This window comes from Nomascus leucogenys, chromosome 5 (genome assembly GCF_006542625.1).
Source record: "Nomascus leucogenys isolate Asia chromosome 5, Asia_NLE_v1, whole genome shotgun sequence".
Lineage (NCBI taxonomy): Eukaryota > Metazoa > Chordata > Mammalia > Primates > Hylobatidae > Nomascus > Nomascus leucogenys.
The window spans coordinates 44,419,318-44,442,539 of NC_044385.1; the positions used below are offsets into that span (position 1 = coordinate 44,419,318).

The 23,222-nt window shown below is 44.7% G+C and overlaps 1 protein-coding gene across 3 annotated transcripts in view; it reads right to left on the reverse strand.

The window, feature by feature from the left end:
* JAK1 (Janus kinase 1) overlaps window positions 1–23,222 on the reverse strand; it is a 245,296-nt gene that overhangs the window by 127,123 nt on the left and 94,951 nt on the right. Inside the window, exon 1 of one of the 3 annotated variants that reach the window (XM_030812952.1) lies at window positions 7,533–7,748. The exons of 1 other annotated variant lie outside the window; for it this stretch is intronic. The gene's annotated coding sequence lies outside the window, so the exon portion shown is untranslated. Of the gene's footprint in view, window positions 1–7,532; window positions 7,750–23,222 lie in introns of those variants that run through there. One more of the 3 variants, XM_030812954.1, reaches the window with a different exon arrangement.

The window sequence follows — 23,222 nt, forward strand, 5'->3', positions numbered from 1 at the left end:
AGCAAAACTCCCTGGAGTATTATCTGATTTACAAGATATTTAATTTCCACACAACTCTGAAGACACCGTTTTACAAACAGGTATACATGGTGCCTCTGCCAATAGCCCACAACTTGCTAAGTAAACTGAATCAGTGAGGTCAACACAGTATCTTCACATTAACTTTCCCAGAAAGTCGAATACATTCCTACCAAATTGTATACCTTAGATGGCACTTTAAATTAAATAAAAGCACCTTTGTTAGTCATTTTTCCTTAAAAATAAAGTAAAACCTAATTTACCTAGCACCTTTGGCACTGTCTATGTAATAAACCCTTCTAGATTTGAGAAACTGCCTTTTTATTTACTCATTGCTAACTGAAATCTAACATAGAATATAGCTGTTAGTCTTTGTTTTGTATCTACTGGTGGCATCTTCCCTACTATGTTAAAACATTCTGAATATAATTTGAGGGGCTTTTTTAAATACACATCCTAGTTACCAATCATTAAAATAAAATAAGCCAGGCATGGTGGTTCATGCCTATTATCCCAAAACTTTGGGAGGCCAAGGCAGGAGGAATGCTTGAGCCCAGGAGTTCAAGACCAGCCTGAGTAACAGAATGAAACCTCTCTCAACAAAACAACTTAAAAATTAACTGGGTATAGGCCAGGCGTGGTGGCTCACGCTTGTAATCCCAGCACTTTGGGAGGCCGAGGCGGGCGGATCGCGAGGTCAGGAGATCGAGACCACGGTGAAACCCCGTCTCTACTAAAAATACAAAAAAATTAGCCGGGCGTGGTGGCGGGCGCCTGTAGTCCCAGCTACTCGGAGAGGCTGAGGCAGGAGAATGGCGTGAACCCGGGAGGCGGAGCTCGCAGTGAGCCAAGATTGCGCCACTGCACTCCAGCCTGGGCGACAGAGCGAGACTCCGTCTCAAAAAAAAAAAAAAAAAAAAAAAAAAATTAACTGGGTATTGTGGCACATGCCTGTGGTTCCTGCTACTCAGAAGGCTGAGGTGGGAGGACTGCTTGAGCCCAGAAGGTCAATGCTGCCTTGAGTTGTGACCACACCACTGCACTTCAGCCTGGGTGACAGTGCGAGACATTGTCTCAAAATAAAATAAAATTTAAAAATAGCCAGCACATTTTTAGCTCATGCTGACATCATTTCAAAATCTTAAGCATAGTCATTCAACCCTCAAAACAACCTCAGAGGTAGGTACTGTCTTTATTGTCATTCTGTGGATAAGGAAACAGGTGTAACTTGCTCACAATCTCACAGCTAGGATCAAACCACACAGTGTAGATCCAGAGCCTCCAAAAACAGACTATCAGAATCAAAAAAACAAAACAAGGCTAAAAGACAACCAATCAGTCTGTTTTCTACGCAAAGCTACCATAAATTGATGTGATTTAGTCTCCTACAGCTGGGTTCAAGTTATTACTGTCTTCTATGCAGACGGCCGCAGCTCCTCTTCCTAGGTTTCACAGTCAACCTTCTCTCGCAGATCACTCTTAAGTCACTTTCCCTGAGTTAAAGCAAAGATTCCTCACTGGTGTTTCACCCTGAAGAAAACCTCTTCTTTGAATTTGTCTACAGAAATTCTCTGAAAGCAGCTTCTTATATTGTCCTCAGATCCTCTTGCATACCTCCTAACCCCTAAATGAGACATCTGAAGTTGCCCTTTTTTGCTAGAGATGGGAACTTTCACTTCATTTATGCTCAACAACTTGACCTATTCTTCATGGCTTGATTATCATTTCCAATACCAAACATCATACTGTGCTGTGATTAACAATGCAACCTCAAATTGCTCGCATGTTGACAATGGTGTTTGCCCTCCACTAAATGCCCCAGATTGTTTCACTTTTGAGTTTTGGTTCTCCTTGTCACAAACCAGTAGAAACTCCTTATTCACTTCTAAGATAAAAATTAACACTGCTTGCCTCTGAGAACATGTCTTCCTGTATTCATCCACTTAACAACTCCTGTCTCTTAGGTTTCTTGTATTTAATTTCCTAATGGCTTAAAAACCAGTTAGATAAACTGTCAAAAAAAATTATTTATAAATTAAAAGCAAATCAAAGTGGGTTTATTCCATTGTAAGGAAAGCATGGATGAACTTCATGACATCTTGCTTGGCTCGAAGCCTTTCTTGTTTCCTAGCAGTCTTCTGGATAGCTGATAAATGGCAGATAATAAAAGGCGTTTTCTGGGATGGGGAGGAGAGAGTTGCACAATGGTCAGATGAAGCTCACCCTTCATAGAACTCTCAGTGCTTCAGGTCTTTCATTTGCTAATGATGTTATTCTTGAGCATGGAAACTTCAAATGGCTTCTCATCTTCCCCACTCATTCATTCAACAGAGGCCTCAGTCCCAGCCAGGCGCAGTGGCTCAAGCCTGTAATCCCAGCACTTTGGGAGGCTGAGGCGGGCGGACACAAGGTCAGGAGATTGAGACCATCCTGGCTAACACGGTGAAACCCCATCTCTACTAAAAACACAAAAAATTAGCCGGGCGTATTGGCGGGCGCCTGTATTCCCAGCTACTCGGGAGGCTGAGGCAGGAGAATGGCGTGAACCCAGGAGGTGGAGGTTGCGGTGAGCCGAGATCGCGCCACTGCACTCCAGCCTGGGGGACAGAGAGAGACTCCGTCTCAAAAAAAAAAAAAAAAAAAAAAAAAACAGAGGCCTCAGTCCCTAACCTAACACTGCTCACAAATTTGCGGAAAGAGTTATGGTCTTCACAATCTGGACCCAACCTGCATGTCCTGCCCTACCTCCTTCTGCTCCCTCCCAAGTAGTCTTTGCTCTAATCTAGTGGCCACTTCCAAGTCTGCCACTGACACCACGTACATGCCCACTTTTATGTCTTTGCTCACACCATATCTCTGCCTACATTTCCTTCCCACCCTAAAACAAAGGAACTTCTACTCACTCCTGAAGGCCCAATTCAAATGAAGCCTCTTCAAAAAAGCATTTGACAAGGGCTCCAAGCAGGGATTAGCTCTCTTCAGGGTCCTGGAGCTCTTAATTCGGACTGCTACTACAGCATCACCCACAATGTGTTACAGCTATGTATACCAAGTTTATTTCCATATAAACTGTGTCTTATCCTTCTGCCAGGCACTTAATAGGTACCAAAGAGATGTCTGTGCATACAAAGAATGAATTTATCTGTAACATTAAAAAAAGAAAGATAACAAATAAGGGGAAACTACTTTTTAGTCCTCAGACTTCAAAGCAGTGCCATGAAGTGTTCCAGGAAACATTCTACAATCACAAAGATTTGCTCTTTTACATGTATATAGTCTGCAACTGTAAAACTGAACATGCCCTCAGGGTCTTCCACTAGACTGTAAATTCTACCAGGACAGATTTGTACCTGTTTTGTTGTCTGTCTATTCACTCTCTGAGATTCACTGCAAGAGCTCAACAAGTATTTGCTAAATGAATAAAAGAATGTACAAAATGCTAGTGTGAATAGTACTGTTAAGTAAATTCAGTTACCACAGATTAAAAATATCCCAACAAACGCCAGCTCTATCTTCTGGCCAGAGTAGACTTAAAAGAAATTATCCTTTTGTTTCTAAAGCAGGTCTTGCCTCAGGACTGCGCAGTTTATCCACAGAGCACCAAGGAAGAATGTGTGCCCACTGCCAACTACAAAGAATCACAGATCATAAACCCTCAGAAGTGGAGGTATCACGGAAATGAGCTTAATGTTTTATGCTTTCCTGTTGCCTTAAACTGCCAAGAAGGCTGGTGCACCTCAGAGGAAAGAATACTCACAGGAATTAGTTTCCGGTCCCTGAAATCCAGTCATTTCAACATGACAGCTGTTTGAAATCCCATGTAACCAGAGGGTTTGTGAGACAGGAAGCAACAGTGGCACACCTAGCTGAGCACAGGGGAGAGTAAGAAGCAGAGAGGAAACAAGCTGAAGGAGAACGTGGCTTGGAGGCAGCAAGGAAAGTATAAAAACAATGAACCAGGCCAGGCGCGGTGGCTCACGCCTATAATCCCAGCACTTTGGGAGGTCAAGGCAGGCGGATCACTTGAGATCAGAAGTTCGAGACCAGCCTGGCCAACAAGGTGAAACCCCATCTCTACTAAAAAACAACACAAAAATTACCCAGGCATGGTGGAACGTGCCTGTAATCCCAGCTACTCGTGAGGCTGAGACACGAGAATCACTTGAACCTGGGAGGCAGAGGCTGCAGTGAGCCTAGACTGTGCCACTGCATTCCAGCCTGAGCGACAGAGTGAGACTCCATCTCGAAAAATAAAAATAATAATAAAAACAATGAACCGATGTCTCTGATGCCTACTATAATGTAATTTACCTTTACATCATAATTATTAAAAAAGAAAGAAATGAAGGGCACAGAAACAAGGAACACCTTCCTTGGTCACCAGCTACTCTCTCTCATCATTCATTCTCTGAATCCTAACTGCTCTTATACAAAAGAAATTGGCAGGGATGTGAGGGTGCTTAAATGGACAGGCGAGTAGAGCATAAATGACTTGTTTCCTCTATTTTCTACTTTCCTATATTTTCTAATTTTTCTATAGTGAATTCTCCTTATTGTTATGATGGGGAAAATAACCTTTGTTTAAAGAAATTATAGAGCTAAAAAGTACATGTTCTGACAATAAGAAAACGAAGTACACTAAAAAAAAACCTTTACCCCAAAAAATGAATAACAAAGAATTCGATAATATCAAACCAGCCCCAGGCGGCTTTTTACTCAACATATTGCCTTAACCCTGGTTCCCTCAACTACCGGTAAATCTAATGATTCACTTATGAAAAATACTCTTCATATTAGTTATGATTTGCATAGCACGTCACAGTTTCCACGCATTATTTACCTGATTTCCCCCCAAAACTCTGCGAGATGACCAGGGAGAATACTTTTAATCTCCATTTTGCAAATGAAGAAAATAGGTGCCCTGAAGTGAAAAAATTTGCCACAAGAGCCCAGATCTTCTTGCTCCTTACTCAGTATTCCAAAGCAGGACTTCTCAACCTGGGCACTACTGAGATGGATAATTCTTTGTTTGGGATGGGGGCTGTCTTGTGCGTTATAGGATGTTTAGTAGCATCCCTAGCCTCTAACCACTAGATGCCTACCAGTAGCACCGCTCCTTTCCCCCAAGTTGTAACAACCAAAAATGTCTCCGGAAACTGCAAATATCTCATTGGGTGCAAAATCGTACCCTTACTGGTCTAAAAAAATCTGCAAAGTTCCTTCCAACACTCCTGTTCAATGACAAGGTTCCATATACCACTGAGCCACAATAAATCACAGAGCATCCAATGTTGCTTCCTCAGCGAGATTCCATTAATAAGCCAATTCCCCATCCACTTAAAATAATGGTTTTAAATGTGAAAATGAACAAGAAAAATGTCTTTGTATGAATATTCACATCTCAGACAATAAATCTTCTAACAGCAGGCTATTATCTCATCAAGACATAAGGACATACAAAATGGGATGTGTGTTTGAGGGGAAAAAAACACCAGAGGAATCTGAGAATTAGAAAACACAGATCTTGGTCTTTGCTATGCAGTTATACCTTAGTGTTCTCATGTTCTCTCTATACAAATGAGTATCAACCTACACGTTCTCAATGCTTGTTTCAGTTGGAAGTATATGGCTTTAGCCAACCTCATGTTAAGATCCTAAATTACAACAACTGAAATGTAGTTATATTTTGGGAAATGTTTGAATTATTTTACCTATATCTAATTTATGCATTCTCTACAATCATTTCCCAGTGGTAGTAAATAATTAGTGTAGCATGAAATGGAGGAAACCATTTAAACTGGCTGTATTCAGTTTGGAGTATCACACTGCAAACTTAGCAGTAAAAAAAACATAGTTTTGTGTCTAGTTACAGAAACTAAGACTCGGTCAATGCGCTTAGTTAATATGATATACAGAATTAAGAAGAGGTTATGATTATTCCTATTTATAATGTCCAAAGTCATTCAAGTATGATGTCCTCACATCTTTAAATGTGATCTGGATCTATACAGGGGAGACATTTTCTCCACATTACAAAGCATATTGTACCAGAAACGTCTGGAACCCTGGTGGTCTCCACTAATCTTCACCACAAGCACAAAAGAACACATCGATCCTTCAATGAAAATAATTCCCTGGTCTCGGAAAACATCAGTCACCAAAAGCAAAATCAAGAAACAACACATAATGGGGTTTTGGAAAGGGAAGAACAAAGATTCAATCAATAGAAATTGCTCATCTTAAACAAAATCTACTGTGCCTATACCCATACGTAACTCAAATCTTTCCTTTAAAAAAAAAAAAAAAAAAGCCAAAACCAAATACGCCCTGATTACATATCTCTCTCTGCATTATTCTCATCACTTCATTACCCAAGTTTTACTCCCTGAAAGAAGTAATGGCAATTTTATACCACCATAAATTCCTGCCAGTGAGAGAAAAGCCCTATGACTTGGGGAAAAAAGTGTCAGTGACATGTATAGTGATGTACTCAACCAGGAGCAGAAGGCAGCTCACAGCCACGTAGTAAGAAGAGTGGCAGGAAGGATGGGGTCCCCTTCCCCAGGAATACACAGGAAATCACGGAGTGCAAACCCTCCAAAAAACGTGTGCTCAATCACCTGGCAAACATCACATCTTTTATCTAGAATTCCTTGGTAAACACACATCCAAGGAGCCCACATCCCACGGACCCTGGGGAGCGACTTTGGAGGAGTGTCTATTAGTCCTCCGATGCTCCCGGTCGCAGACCACGCGCAGATGGAGTTGGAGTGAGGGAGCCAGAGACCAGCCCCAGTTTCGGTTAATCAGTCCCTTTCCAGTGGGATTCGCAATTCCCCGGGTGGTTCTCTCCCACTGTTCCCCTTCCCTGGTCCTCTCGCCCAGGGTCACCTTTCCCACTTCTCGCTGGCTACCTGAGGCCTGGTTCCTAACAGAACCTAAGAGGGGAGGGGGCGTTTCCCGAGTTCGCGGACGCCCAACACCCAGCTCCAAATCCCAGAAACTTTCCCTCGCTGAGACCGCAAGGAAGGAAAAAAGCTAAGACCCTCAGCCTCCTTCCTGAGGCCGAAGAAGAAAACCTTTCTGCGCTGCCACCCCGGCCGGGAGCTGGCGGTCAAGTTCGCGGTGCAAGGAGCTAGGGACGTCAGCCCTCCGGCCCGCGCCTGTATCTCGGGGTGGTATAAACAGGATGTCAGACAGCGCGCTCCGGGCTTGTTTATGAAAACTTGCCGTGCGCGCTGGGGGAGGGGGCGGCCTGGCTTAACCGCTCTCCTCCCGGCCGGGGGCCCCCGCCCGGCGACCTCCTCACCGCCCGCCGGCTCCGCGGGGCTGGAAATCCCCGCCTTCCCCGCCCGAGCCGCGGGGTCCTGAGCTGCGCTCAGGAGCAGCCCGGGCCGCGCAGCGTGAGGACCGACCGAGAGCGGTGGCCGCGCCTCCTGCCAGTACGGGCTGCGCGACCCTCGCCTGCCGACCGCGGCCGCCCCGGCACCTCCACCTCCCCCGGTGACACTCACCACTTCCGTGTGCGCCTGGGCCGGGCGGCGCCGGGTCGCTGCGCTGGCTGGGGTCGACCGGCCGGCTCGCTAGGCGGCCAGCCCCGCGGGGCCCCAGCGTGCGCGCGCCCAGGGCTGAGGAGGGGTCGCGGCGAGAACAACCGAGACTGGGCGCAGGCCCGCGCTGTCTGCAGCTCCGGGATACTCCGCGGCCGCCGCGGCCTGAGCTCAGCGACGCACCGCCTCCCGCCCCGCCCCGCCCCGCGGCCGGCCCCACCCCCGCGGCCGCCGGGCCCACCCCCTCGCAACGTCACCAGCGGCAGCCCCGGAAAGCGGGGCGGGGCCGCGGTCCCGGCGGAGACTCTGCGCCTCCGGCCTACCCGCCCCGCCCCCATCCGGCTTCGCTCGCGAAGCCGCCCCCACTCGTCTCTGTTCACCGCGTCCTCTAGATTCTAGAATCTAGAAACTCATCTAGGAAGCGAGGTCAGCCAGCGCGGGGAGCAAAATTGCCAGGATTCTCCCGTAGATTGTCCCCTCCCAGCTCTGGAGCCCCCTCCGCCACACCTTTGTGCGCTCGATGCAGAAATGCATCCCGCCTCCTCCGTATACGCTCCGCTTCTTACCCCAGCTGAGTAGGAGGGGAGCTAGTGGAGCACTAGACTAAAAAGAACTTAATACAGCCCCCAGCTTGGACAAGCTACTGCAGATCCAACACATTCCGTATTTTAAAAGCTCTTTACGAAAAAAAAAAAGCGTATGCATAATAGGAATTAGAACTACATTCACTGATACCTAATGCATGTACAGCGCTTTTCATTTTTTACTAATAACCTCTCAAAGTAGTAGTATCATGAGGAACAAATTAAGTCTTAAGTATCTTAATCAAGGTCACACTGTAGCCAAGATTCATACTTCGTAGGCAGTCCACGGACAAATCCTAACAATTTTATTTCCTTAGGTATCTCTCCAGTCGGTTCACTTGTCTATGTTCCAGCAACACGGTCCGAGCTGCCACCACCTCTCACCTGAAGGGACCACGAACACCTCTTAATCGTCACTGCATTCACTCCAGCCCCCAATTAATTCTCTACAATGAACTTTTAAAAATTCAAATCTGTTCCACACACTCCCATGCTTAAAACACTCCAGCGACTTCCCCCTGACAATCCCTGGATGAAAATCCTCCGGGGCCGTGCACGGTCAGAATTCTGCAGCTTCAGGGCTGTGGACAGAGGCTGCCCCACCTGTGCTGACTTCACTAACCCTGCTGGACAGTTCCTGACCACTTGAGTTACTGCAACTGAAACTGAGCAAGATATTCTGGGTGTGGAATAAAGTCAAGCATCCGAATTAGACTACTGAATTTGAGGTTTGGCCTCCACCACTAACCACCTGTGTTGCCCTAAACAATTCTCAGTTGACTCAGTTCTCAGTGGAGCAGCAGGCAAAAGGATCTCCAAAGTGCCTTCCAGAAGTAGAGAAAAGAGGACCAAAGAAGACCGGAGATCAGAGCAGACAGGGAGGCAACCCGGGTTGCCTGCATTGTGGGTGTTTGTGTGCAAGTCTTGTCTCGCCTGCCACACACTGAACAACACCTCAGGGCTGTTTGCATCATTTTCTTCACCTGTTAAATAGGGATAATGCCTTCCTTAAAGGGGTTTTGCTGAAGGTGAACTATGATAATATAGCCCACATGACATGGGCTCAGGAACTGGTAGGGGTTTTTATTGAGCTGGACCCTAAAGAACAGGTGAGAGGCCGGGCGCGGTGGCTCACGCTTGTAATCCCAGCAGTTTGGGAGGCCGAGGCGGGGCGGATCACGAGGTCAGGATATCGAGACCACGGTGAAACCCCGTCTCTACTAAAAATACAAAAAAATTAGCCGGGCGTGGTGGCGGGCGCCTATAGTCCCAGCTACTCCGAGAGGCTGAGGCAGGAGAATGGCGTGAACCCGGGAGGCGGAGCTGCAGTGAGCCGAGATTGCGCCACTGCACTCCAGCCTGGGCGACAGAGCGAGACTCCGTCTCAAAAAAAAAAAAAAAAAAAAAAAAAAAAAGAACAGGTGAGAGTGACATGAAGGGAGACAGAGACGTGAAAGAACAGCATTTTAGGTGAGGGTGTAAAGAAAAAGGAAAGTCAGGAAGGCAGCAGTGAACCCATTGTGCCCACGAACGAATCTGGCTGTTCACAGGGTGGAATCAGGGGAGAGGGTCTGAATTCAGTTTAGATCTGTTCGTCTGTAACGGACATTGTGCTAGGTGATGAAGATTTCAGAGAAAAAAAAAAATAGACTAGGTTTCTGACCTCTGAATGCTCAATGCAGTCAGAGAGACAGGCAAGTAACAATTCAGTGTGATTCCTGGTCCTGTAATGGTGATCACAGAAGACAGTCACCCAGCCGAGTCTGAGGAAGTCAGAAGAAGCTTCAAGTAGCCGACAGGAGGCAGGAGTCAGGAGATAGCAGCATATTCAGGCAGTAATAGTATATGCTGGCTGGGTGTGGCGGCTCGTGCCTGTAATCTCAGCACTTTGGGAGGCTGAGGCAGGAGGACTGCTTGAGGCCAGGAGTTTGAGACCAACCTGGGCAACATAGCAAGACCCTGTCTCTAAAATAAAAACAAACAAAAAAGACCAGGCGCAGTGGCTCACGCCTGTAATCCCAGCACTTTGGGAGGCCGAGGTGGGCCAATCACTTGAGGTCAGGAGTTTGAGACCAGCCTGGCCAACATGGCGAAACCCCATCTCTACTAAAAATACAAAAATTAGCTGGGTGTGGTGGCGGGAGCCTCTAATGTCAGCTACTTGGGAGGCTGAGGCACGAGAATCACTTGAAGCTGGGAGGCAGAGTTTGCAGTGAGCTGATATTGTGCCACTGCACTCCAGCCTGGGCAACACAGCGAGACTCCCTCTCAAAAAAAAAAAAAAAAAAGGTAAACTAGTTGGGCATGGTGGCACATGCCTGTATTTCCGGCTACTTGGGAGGCTGATGCTGGAGGATCACTTGAGCCCAGGAGTTTGAGGCTGCAGTGAGCTAGGATCACACCACTGCACTTTAGCCTGGGCAACAGAGTGAGACCCCTTCTCTTAAAAAAAAAAAATAAGTATATGCTGTGTGACTGGGGTATGAGAAAAGATGAACCCCATGCAAAAACTTTTGCCTAAAAAAAAAAGTGTTTTGTTTTTTTTTTTGAGAGCGATTTAAGGTTTTTGTTTTAGAAGAATCACCCTAGGGCAAGGGCTCTCAACCTCAGCACTATTGACATTGTGGGCTGGAAAATTCTTCATTGTAGTGGGGGTGTCCTGTGCATTGTAGGATGTTTAGCAGCATTTCTGACCTCTGACTACTAGGTGCTAGTAGCAAGTCCTCTTGTTCCCCCATCACACTCCCCTGCAACTCCCCACCCTCCTTTCCCAGCTGTGACTTCCAAAAATGTCTTCAGACATTGCCAAATGTCCCCTGGGGTGCAAAATCACACCCCACTGAGAACCACTAGTCTAGGGATAATATGGAAGATGAATTGGAGGGCAAGGAAATTAATTACATGTCATTGTAAAACTGAAAGCTGTGAGAGGGATGAGAGCCTATCTAAGGCAGTGGACTGGGGAAGGATACTGGGGAAGATGCAAAAAGCCTGAGGAGATAGAATGGACAGTGCTTGGTGACTGATTAGATGTGGCTACTGAGGCAGAGAGAGGAATCTCGCTTGACTCCCAAATTTTCTGAATTGGTTAACAAGCTGACCAAGGATGCCACCGACTGGATGCCACTGACTAAACAGGATAAGAAATTCAGTTTTATGTTTGAGAATAGGAAAGTTTTAAAAAGTCACTGAGCCAGGTGTGGTGACTCAGACCTGTAATCCCAGCATTTTGGGAGTTCAGGAGTTCAAAATGGGTTCAGGAGTTCAAAATGGGTTCAGGAGTTCAAAATGAGACCAGCTTGGGCAACATGGCAAAACCCTATATCTACAAAAAAATAACTTGAGTGTGGTGGCACATGCCTGTGGTCCCAGCTACTCAGGAGTCGAGGTGGAAGGATCACTTGAGCCCAGGAGATCAAGGCTGCGGGGAGCTAGGATGGTGCCACTGCACTCAAGCCTGGGAAACAGAGTGAGATCCTGTCTCAAAAAAAAACCAAACAGGCCAGGCGCAGTGGCTCACACCTGTAATCCTAGCACTTTGGGAGGCCAAGACGGGTGGATTGCTTGAGGCCAGGAGCTCAAAACCAGCCTGGCCAACATGGTGAAACCCCGTCTCTACTAAAAATACAAAAAATTAGTTGGGCATGGTGGTGGGCACCTGTAATTCCAGCTTCTCTGGAGGCTGAGGCAGGAAAATAGCTTGAACCCAGAAGGCAGAGGTTGCAGTGAGCTAAGATGGCACCACTGCACTCCAGCCTGGGCAACAAGAGAAAAATTCCATCTCGAAAAAAACAAAACAAAAAGGGCCGGGTGCAGTGGTTCTTACCCGTAATCCTGCAATCCCAGCACTTTGGGAGGCCAAGACAGGTGGATCACCTGAGGTCAGGAGTTCAAGACCAGCCTGGCCAACATGGCAAAACTCTGTCTCTACTAAAAATACAAAAATTAGCCAGGCGTGGTGGCATGCACCTGTAGTCCCAGCTACTCAAGAGGCTGAGGCACGAGAACCACTTGAACCTGGGAGGCGGAGGTTGCAGTGAGCCGAGAGCACACCACTGCACTCCAGCCTAGGTGACACAGAGACTCTGTCTCAAAAAAAAAAAAAAAAAAACACTGAGTAGACTATATGATATATAGGAGAGACACAATAGTGTAAAACAAAAGAATACAAATATTTCCTTCTAACATGTAATCCATGACATACATCTAAATTTAATTAAACCAAATGCAGTGTAGAAGCCTCTTATTAGAAAATTAATAATAACCACCCAACCATCAATCATGCACACAGTTTCACACGTAAATCTTCATCAAAAGAACATGTCCCCATCAGTCTTCCTCTGCAAAAGCTATTGCTTAGATAACAATGGGAAAGTATGTTAGATGCAAACAGTGACGTTTTTTCAACAACACTAAACTAAACTAAAACCCCATTGTACGAATAGGCGTGAGCCACTGCTCCTGGCCTGATTATTTTCTTAACCTGTATCACTGTCTAACATTATTCTAATTATGTATTAATTTACTTGTTTTCAACAATTTTCCTGACTAGGAATTTTTTCTGTCTTATTTCACTTCTGTGTTTGCAGTACAGAATAATGCCTGGCACATAGTTGGTATACAACAAATATTTGTTGTATTCGCCTATCTAACCTTAAGGAGAGGGGATACCTTTGGAATCACAGAGAACATCACAATGCAAACAAACAAAAACCCACAACAATTCAACATATTTGAGTACAAGAAAATGGAAAACTTCTCCAAGTATAGTTTTTTAGGGCAAATAACATGCCATAAAATGCGTATCAAAAGTATGACAGATAAGGCCGAGCGCGGTGGCTTACGCCTGTAATCTCAGCACTTTGGAAGGCCGAGGTGGGTGGATCACTTGAGGTCAGGAGTTCGAGACCAGCCTGGCCAACATAGCAAAACCCCGTCTCTACCAAAAATACAAAAATTAGCTAGGCATGGTGGCACATGCCTGTAATCCCAGGTACTTGGGAGGTTGAGGCAGGAGAGTTGCTTGAACTCGGGAGGCAGAGGTTGCAGTGAGCCGAGATCACACCACTGCACTGGAGCCTGGGCAACAGAGCGAGACTCCATCTCAAAAAAAAAAAAAAAAAAAGTATGACAGAGAAACCTGGGCAACATGATGAAACTGCGTCTCTGCAAAAAGCAGCCAAGTGTGATGTCACGCACCTGTAGTCCCTGCTGCTCAGGAGGCTGAGGCAGGAGGATGGATGGAGGCTGGGAGGTTGAGGCTGCAGTGAGCCATGACCACGCCTCCGTACTGCAGCCTGGGCAACAGAACAAGACCTTGTCTCAAAAAAAAGACAAAAGTATGACAGATAAAATATTGCTATCTTTATTAAAGATCTCATTGTTACAAATTGACAGACGATACCATGACCCTAGTAGATGGTGGGCAAAGAACAAAAACAGATAATATTCCCCCTACCTACTCTTCCACATGCGCCTTGATATGTTAAAAGAAAAATAGAAACTAGTGAGAAAGCATATAGAAAATCATTAACTTCTTTAATAATTGTAAAAATTCAAATTAAAGCTACAAGATACATTTTTAAAACATTAAAGGTACAAACTATTTGAAAAATTATAATGTCCACTGTTTTAGACCCTGATAGGCTGTACATTTTTCAGGGCAGTGTAGATTTGTGGAAACTGAATAGAAAGTAACTTGCCAATATTAATCTATGAATTAATCTAAAATTATACAGTCCATTTGACTCAATCCCATTTCTGTGACTGTGTTCTAAAGCAGTTGTTTTAATATTCAGTTTAGGCTGGATGCAATGGCTCATGCCTGTAATCCCAGCACTTTGGGAGGTCAAGGCGGGTAGATCACTTGAGCTCAGGAGTTTGAGACCAGCCTGAGCAACATGACAAAACTCCATCTCTGCAAAAAATACAAAAATTAGCCGAGTGTGGTGGCTTGTGCCTGTAGTCCCAGCTACTCAGTAGGCTGAGATGGGAGGATCACTTGAGCCTGGGAGGTTGAAGCTGCTGTGAACCACGATCCCACCACTGCACTCCAGCCTGGGTGACAGAGTGAGACCCTGTCTCCAAAAGAAAAAAAACCATTTAATATTTATTGTTTAAAAATTATTTGCATAGGCTGGGTGGTGGCTCACGCCTGTAACTCCAGCACTTTTGGAGGCTAAGGTGGGAGGAATGCTTGAGGCCAGGAGTTCAAGACCAGCCTGGGCAACATAGGGAGACCCTGGTCTCTATAAAAAATTTAAAAATTAGCTGGGCGTGGTGGCATGCACCTGTAGTCCTAGCTACTGAGGAGGCTGAGGCAGGAGGATTACTTGAGCCCAGAAGGTAGAGGCCACAGTGAACCATGATTGTGCCACTGCACTCCAGTCTGGGCAACAGAACAAGATTCTGTCAAAAAAAAAAGACAGACAGACAGACAGACAGACAGACAGACAGAAAGAAAGAAAGAAGAAAGAAAGAAAGGAAGAAAGAAAGAAAGAAAAAGAAAGAAAGAAAGAAAGAGGAAGGAAGGAAAGGAAAGGAGAAAGAAAAGAAAAGAAAGATTTAAGGAATATAAAGAGTGGGGAGGAGGACATAAATATTCATTCTATTTTTTTACTCTATTATATTTTATGCAGCTAAATATTTTACACATTCAGTATTTAAACCATATAAGATTTCAATGGATGTTCTAAAGTGTCAAAATTGCTATTTTTTAAAATCAAGACTGTCATTTTCTATTGAAAATATAGTATTAAGTGAATGTTCACCTTTTGTTTAACAATCCCTACCCTCGTCTCACTTTGCAAAAAAAAAAAAAAAAAGGAAAAGGAAAATCAAATGGTGAACCTCTTACAGCTTACAGCTGAAATAAACTTTGATGCTGACTGAGCACGTCTTTCTCTACATGCTCACTAACCCATTGAATCAGCTTCCGTCTAAGGTGGGGAAGTGATTAGACTTACAGGAAGTCTAATCCTTTTCTATTGCTTAGTACCATGCAAACAGTAGGCTGTCTAAAATACTTATGCATAATGACAGAAAGTAAAAAAAAATCGGATTAAATGTAATGGGAAGGAAAGGAAATATGTGTATTTTACCTTAAAGGTATCATGCATGACATATGATAAAAGTTCAATAGATATTTGCTAAAGCTATAATTCAGTAAAGAAAAAAGATGCAAAGCAAATGAATCATGTATGTATATATAATTGTAAATGTCCACATTATCTTTTTAGACTAAAAATTTTCAGGTAATTGTCCAAAGTAGAACTTTGGTAACTCTGTCATAAGTTCAATACATAGGGATCACACATTTGGTATTGTCCTAAAATCATTGCATGAGAAAAAAACTTGATTCTGATTTGGAGAACTTCCTCCCCCGACTTCTGTAGAACATCAAGTTTATCTTCCTCAGATACTTCAACTCTCAGTCTAACTGCCCCACAGATGAGTAGTTAAGGTAACTTTGGAGTAATACCGACTTAAGTTTAAATTTCAGCTCAGCTCTGCCACTTACTAGTGTATATCCCAGGCAAGTTCCTAAATTAATCCTGTTTCCTTATACATAAAATCGGAATCATACTACCCAGCCCATTTACCTCAGTAAATGATTATGAAGGTTAGGTAAGAAGGTATCTATAAACTAACTATCCCTACCATAGTATGGCACGTGGATCTGCCTTTAACTAGCTAGCAGCTAGCTGGGGAACATACTTAATTCAGGTCCATCTGGAAACTCATCAGACAGGATTAGCTGGGCAAGAAATGTATTGAGGAAAATGCCTATGAAGGATCAAGGGAAGGGAAGCAGAAGAAAGCGAGGAAGGCCTCCAGACCATGCTGCAGCTCTGACATCTGTGGAAGAAGAGAGGGAAAAAGAGATGATGGGGATAGAGAGTCAAAGACCATAGCACAGTTCCAAAAAAGCCCTGGTTAGGCCAATCAGACCCCTTGAGCCAAAGTGGCCACTGCTCACAGGAATTAGCCAGCATTCTCTTTTCTTTCTTTCTTTTTTCTTTTTTTTTTTTTTTGAGACGGAGTTTCACCCTTGTTGCCCAGGCTGGAGTGCAATGGTGCAATCTCGGCCCACTGCAATCTCTGCCTCCCAGGTTCAAGCAATTCTCCTGCCTCAGCCTCACAAGTAGCTGGGATTACAGGCATGTGCCACCATGCCCAGCTAATTTTGTATAGCTTTTTTTTTTTTTTCTTTTAGAATCAGGGATCTCACTACATTGCCCGGGCTGGAGTGGAGTGGCTATTCACAGGAGTAATCATAGTATACTACAGCCTTGAACTCCTGGCCTCAGGTGATCAGCCTTAGTCTCCTCTGTAGCTAGGACTATAGGCATGCACCACTGCACCCCAAAAGAACTGACCAGCTTTCATATACCTGCCATGCTCAGTCATTGGTATGGAAAGCCCACCTCTGTGCAAACATGGTGGTGTGTGCACAGAGGGAAGAGCTGGGGCTGTCAGTCAGTCATGCTCCACAGCAGGAGATCTGAGCAGCGCACTTTCATGGTGGCCACATTTCACACACTGGACTGCACAGATCCACCTCTACGTGCATGCTCAGGGAGCAGCCTCTCCACAAGTCCATGGACCGCTCTTCCTGAAGGGAAGCTTAGAAGTGATAGGTTAATAGGAAAAACTATGGCCAGTTCTCAGGCCCAACCTGGTTCACATCCTGTCCCTTTTGCATGGCCCATTTCCCTCACCCTTAGCTATCACCTCAGCAAGTCCTGATGGCTTTTTGAGAGATGTTATGTGGTGACGTGACCCAAATCTTCATTCCTTGTGGATCTGAGCCCTTTGCAGTCATACCCTTCTCAGGCCAGGAGCACTATACACACCCAACCCTAATTCCAGTGAGTCAGGGGAGTACCAGGAAACGCCCAAGGAGATCTGGGTTCCACACATCTTCCTCCCTAACCCCATCCACTTCCTCGGGCTGATGAGGGCGGATTCCCACTGTCACGATGGTGACTGTTTTCTCCTGCTGGTCCCTGGAGACAAGGAATTCGAAGTGCCCTGGTGGCAGCAGTAATTTTAATTCAGTGGGACCTTTGTTATGTCCCCTGGCAAGAGTACACTGAGTTTGGGGACCAGGATCTTTACCACTTGATTAACACAGAGTTTTGGGGACTGGAAGGACAGTTCCCAGTGGGTCACTGGGAGTGATGGTAAGTGGGACCACGCCTACTTTGACCCCTTTGTTCCTAGATCCATTTATTCTTTCTATTGTTGTCACAGTGCCATAGAGAGGTCTCTGATTCAATGCATATCCTGTAGAACGTCATCCCAGCCTGTTAGAGGGTTGCCTCCTATCGCTGCAGGTGGGCTTTTCCAAGGCCATTTCCACACTCTGTGAAGTCAGCTGCTCTGGGTGCTGTTATGTATGACCTGTGGACCCACAGTCATGGACCCACGCATTTTGAGATTTTATGTAGCATCTCTTTTGGCTACATATTTGCCTCTAAAGAACACTATGCACTGTTAACCATCTTTGCAATTCCTGCAGATCAAGCCACCTTGGCTGCCCCTCTGACCTTGTTGGTTATTATGGTAATTGTGACCTCATGGCTTCTGGGAGTTACACACTTCCAATTGGTCTCCATTCCTTGGCCAGAGTCCCCATCATACCCATGGCTGTTAAGGAGCTCAGCTCTGGGATCACTCTCCCACTTTGAGCAATGCCCTGCAGAGGAGGCTACTATCATACTTCTTAGTGACGCTGATGTCTCTCTCAACAATGTATTCTTAATGGTCTAAGTGAATAGTGTGTTCTTTGGGCCTCACATGGAACATAATCCTCAGTGGGTCTTCTGGTCTTACATGATATTTCCATCCTAACATGCCCCTTCCCTCAGCCTTTTAATCCTTCCTATACCTTCTGCCAGGGCAACTTGGGCTTCTCCACTTTACCCAGGTTTAGCAACCACCTTTTCCAGGCTTCTAAGAGCCACCCCACAATAAGTTTACCCTCATTCTCTAGGGTCCTTGCTGGGGTATTAGATCGTGTGTCTTGAAAGAGTGCCCTTAAGTCTGAGCTCCAGAAATAGCTACACTTCTCTTGGGCAATGTTCCTTATCACTTACATAGCTGATTGTATTTCTCCCTTTGATCTGATTGTTAAGAAGTTCAGAATCAAATTTTAATCATACATCTGTTACATATACAGGATACAGATATATAGAAACTTATAACATGTACTTTCTATACTGTCCTCACAACAGCTTCATCTTTTTTGTTTATTTGTTTGTTTGTTTTTTGAGACAGGATCTCCCTCTGTCGCCCAAGCTGGAGTGTAGTGGCACAACCACAGCTCACTCCAGCCTTGACCTCCTGGCTCAGGCCATCCTCCCACCTCAGCCTCCCAAGTAGCTATGATTGCAAGTGCATGCCACCACACCCAGCTAAGAACCCCTGGGCTCAAGCAGTCCTCCTGTCTCAGCATCCCAAAGTACTGGGATTACAGGCATACAGGCATGAGCCACTGCACCCAGCCATCTTTTTTTTTTTTTTTTTTTTTAGATGGAGTGTTGCTCTGTGGAGCAATCTTGGCTCACTGCAAGCTCTGCCTCCTGGGTTCGCGCCATTCTCCTGCCTCAGCCTCTGGAGTAGGTAGGACTACAGGGATCCACCACCATGCCTGGCTAATTTTTTGTGTTTTTAGTAGAGATGGGGGTTTCACCGTGTTAGCCAGGATGGTCTCGATCTCCTGACCTCATGATCTACACGTCTTGGCCTCCCAAAGTGCTGGGATTACCGGCGTGAGCCACTGCGCCTGACCCTTATTTTTAACTTATTTTCACTTCATACTGAATCTCTTACTTGCATTTATTGAACACACTATCTGCCCAGCACTGTGCTAAGTACATATGTGTTATCTCATTTAATCCTGGCCTCCCTACTGTGGGATCTTGAGCAAGATACTGAATTTCCATAAGCTTTAATTTCATCATCATCGGTAACTAAGGATGATCCTAATGTCCACTTTGTAGGATTATAATGAGGATTAACGATGGTGGCTAACATCAGTAGTTATTAAAGTATACTTGGCTGGGCGCGGTGGCTCACGCCTGTAAACCCAACACTTTGGGAGGCTGAGGCGGGCAGATCATGAGGTCAAGAGATTAAGACCATCCTGGCCAACGTGGTGAAACCCCATCTCTACTAAAAATACAAACATTAGCTGGGCGTGGTGGTGCACGCCTGTAGTCCCAGCTACTCAAGAGGCTGAGGCAGGAGAATTGCTTGAACTCAGGAGGCAGAGGTTGCAGTGAGCCGAGATCATGCCACTGCACTCCAGCCTGGGCAACAGAGCAAGACTACATCTCAAAAATAAAACAAACAAACAAAAAAACACTCAAATCTTTTTGCCTAAAACAACTCAAAATATCTGATTTAATGATTGTATAGGATGTCAGTGTAGTAATGTCCAGAAAGCTAAACATTAGTTTATTATAAAAACACTTGACATACAGAGCAGAATAAGTGTTACTAATATTATTTATTATGGCTTTAATCTACTTGAAGGCTTTTGTGGTTCCTATAATTAACGTCAACATAACAGAATCAATAAAGCTTAAGACATAATGAATGTCCATATAGAACACTCTTTTATGGGGTTTTTCTTAAATAGGTAAATGAGATGATGGTCCCCTCTGAGGCCAGTGAGCCCAAGGATGGGCTCAGTTTTACAGGAGCTTCAAAATCCATTCAGTTTTACAGGAATATCAGATTGCTTTGGGCTGACTTACTAGCCATAATAACGAGACTTATTCTACTCCTGGGACTTAGTATATTGTATTAATAATTTAAAAACCTTATGAGCAAATGCTATTCTGACAACCAAGCCCAGGGTGCTAGAAAGGCTGCTAGATCAGAAAGCAGGACACTTGCGTGCTGGATGAGCTCTTTGATAGATTAAAAAAAAAAAAAACCAGGATGGTCTCGATCTCCTGACCTCGTGATCCGCCTGGCTAACACGGTGAAACCCCGTCTCTACTAAAAATACAAAAAATTAGCCGGGCGGGGTGGCGGGCGCCTGTAGTCCCAGCTACTCGGGAGGCTGAGGCAGGAGAATGGCGTGAACCCGGGAGGGGGAGCTTGCAGTGAGCCGAGATCGCGCCACTGCACTCCAGCCTGGGCGACAGAGCGAGACTCCGTCTCAAAAAAAAAAAAAAAAAAAAAAAAAACTTAGGACAGTCTTTTTAATGTCTCTGAGCTCAGGTATCTCCTTAGTTTGGATCACATTATTTTATGATACCTATCAGCATCAAAATTCTGTGCATCTTTATTTTTTTAACTTTACTGTGTCCACGTACAGGTTATTGGCCACAAAACCATGTATGCATTTGACAAATGGGATAACTGAAGTGTAAAGTTTAAATTACATTCCAAAAAGCAATAGGAAAATAGACTGTAGCTGAACAAGAATTGGCCAGGCACAGTGGCTCCTGCCGGTAATCCCAGCACTTTGGGAGGCCAAGGCAGGAGGATCACTTGAGGAGTTTAAAACCAGCCTGGGCAACATAGCGAGACCTCCTCTCTATAAAAAAAAATGAATAAAAATTAGCCACGTACAATGGTGTGCAGCTATAGCTCCAACTACTTGGAAGCTGAGGTGGGAGGATTGCTTGACTCCAGGAGTTCGAGGCTGTAGTGAGCTATGATCATGCCACTGCATCCCAGAATGGGTGACAGAGTGAGACCTCATTTCTTAAAAAAAAGAAATAACATGAAATAAAAATAGAAAAGAATTAGATATGGCTTCTTCCCAAGTTCTAATTTTCTCTTATTCTGCTAGGAGAGTGATACATAGAAATTATGTATTCTCAGAGGTCTGTGGCATCCAACACTTTAAGTCAATTCAGCAAATATTTATTCAGTACAAGTATGTGCCAAGCACTGTGTTAATTTTTTATGACATGATGCAGGATACGCATGATCAGTAACAATCAACTGATCAGCTACATGGATAGGGTACTATACTAGGCCCTTGGCAGGGGTGGCCACTCTTCCTGTAGTGTGTAGAGGAAAAGGTAAGACATCCATCTGAAAAACAGATAATCAAGCGTCAAATGGCTGATACAGACATAAATGTCATAAGATTTCAGAGACCCGAAACATTACGGAAAATCCAGATAGACTTCATGGGGCTTGTGAAATGTGAACCGAACCGTGAAGGACACTGAAAAATCAAAGAGGCACGAAAGTGTTAGGCCTATTTAATTGGCATTTATATCCTTCCCAGAATTGTTAAGATTAGGTTTATTTTTGTGTCTGAAATGCATGTGTATTGTCTTCCCTCAATTTTAGGTACCACGACAGCAGAAACCATGTATAATACAATATTTATATTTGATTCAGCATGACAGATATTTATAGAGCATCTACTATACATCAGACACTGTACTAAGTAAGCTTTGGAGGGGAGGGAAGGTCAAGAAGGAAAGAGAAAAGACTTGGAGATAAAACTCAGAAGTCAGATGAGACCCGTTTGTTGCTGAAAGATCTGGGTAAACTTGGTTTGAACTCTCAACACGTTGCCCGGACTGTGGAAGTGTAAAGCCCTTTCAAGAGCGAGGTAACTTCTGGAGGGACACTTGCACCTCCTCATTCTACTCTGTTTTGCACCATGTTACAATGAAGGCACTCACACAAAGCTCCCTGGGTTTGGCAGCCATCCCTGAAGATGTAGGTAGGTAGGAATCACAGCTCTGCTGCCCTGATGGCTGCTTTCTCCATTTTCCCTCTGCCCTCCCTCCTTTTGCCCTCGCGTTCTCCATTGCAGATTGCCCCCCAAAATTTCCAAAACCTCCCTGCAGTATGCACAGCAAGTTGACCCTCCTCTAACAGCTGGATCCTTGGTCTCAATTTTCTTTTTTGTTTTTTTAACTCTTTTTTTTTATATACTTTAAGTTTTAGGATGCATGTGCACAACGTGCAGGTTTGTTACATATGTATACATGTGCCATGTTGGTGTGCTGCACCCATTAACTAGTCATTTACATTAGGTATATCTCCTAATGCTATCCCTCCCCTCTCCCCCTACCCCACGACAGGCCCTGGTGTGTGATGTTCCCCTTCCTGTGTCCAAGTGTTCTCATTGTTCAATTCCCACCTATGGAGTGAGAACATGCGGTGTTTGGTTTTCTGTCCTTGTGATAGTTTGCTGAGAATGATGGTTTCCAGCTTCATCCATGTCCCTACAAAGGACATGAACTCATCATTTTTTATGGCTGCATAGTATTCCATGGTGTACATGTGCCACATTTTCTTAATCCAGTCTATCATTGTTGGACATCAATTTTCTACCTCAAGCATTTTCCAACCTATTTATTCGATTACACCTAATTTCCCAGCTGATTTTTTCTAAGCCTAGATGCTTCTATTTTCAGGAAGAAATCTGGCACCAGCTGTAAAACAATGGCGATATTTTCTCCACCTTGTTACACAGAGTTAAGTGCCCCAGTAACTCTAAGAGAAACCCACAGGGCTATGAAGGGACAGAAGGAGAAAGTACAGGAAATGAGTCAGGAAGGGTTTTTTGGAACTTTCTAAGTGATCTCTGTCTCTGTCCTGAATTCACACAGTATTTATTGCCTACATCACTCCTTGGAAACGTGTCCCTTAATGCCTTCTATTGCTGTTTGTCTTTCCTTCTGTTGGTGCTTTATCTCCCTGACCAGATGTTTTGCAGTTCCAGTAGGGCAGGCTTTTCCCTTCACCCCTGGAATGCTGTGGCACCTGGCCCAGTGCCTCCAGGGTAAAATGGGCCTCACTGATTGGTCTGTTGAGTCTCAACCTGTGGGAGCTTTATGATTTGCCTAGTTTCACAAGACCTTCCCTAAATTTTCCTAAAAATACCACATGGCAGGTGTTTGTTTTAATTAAAATAAATTAAAATATCTCTAAGAATGCACTGAGTATTTAATCAATTTGCTTGAGATGGCTGGAGATGTGCACTCAAATTCCAGCAATGAGGACCTGAAAAGGACTACCGTGTATTTACGCACCCTTACCTCCCAGCCATCTGCTTTCATTCTCAAAATCACCTTTG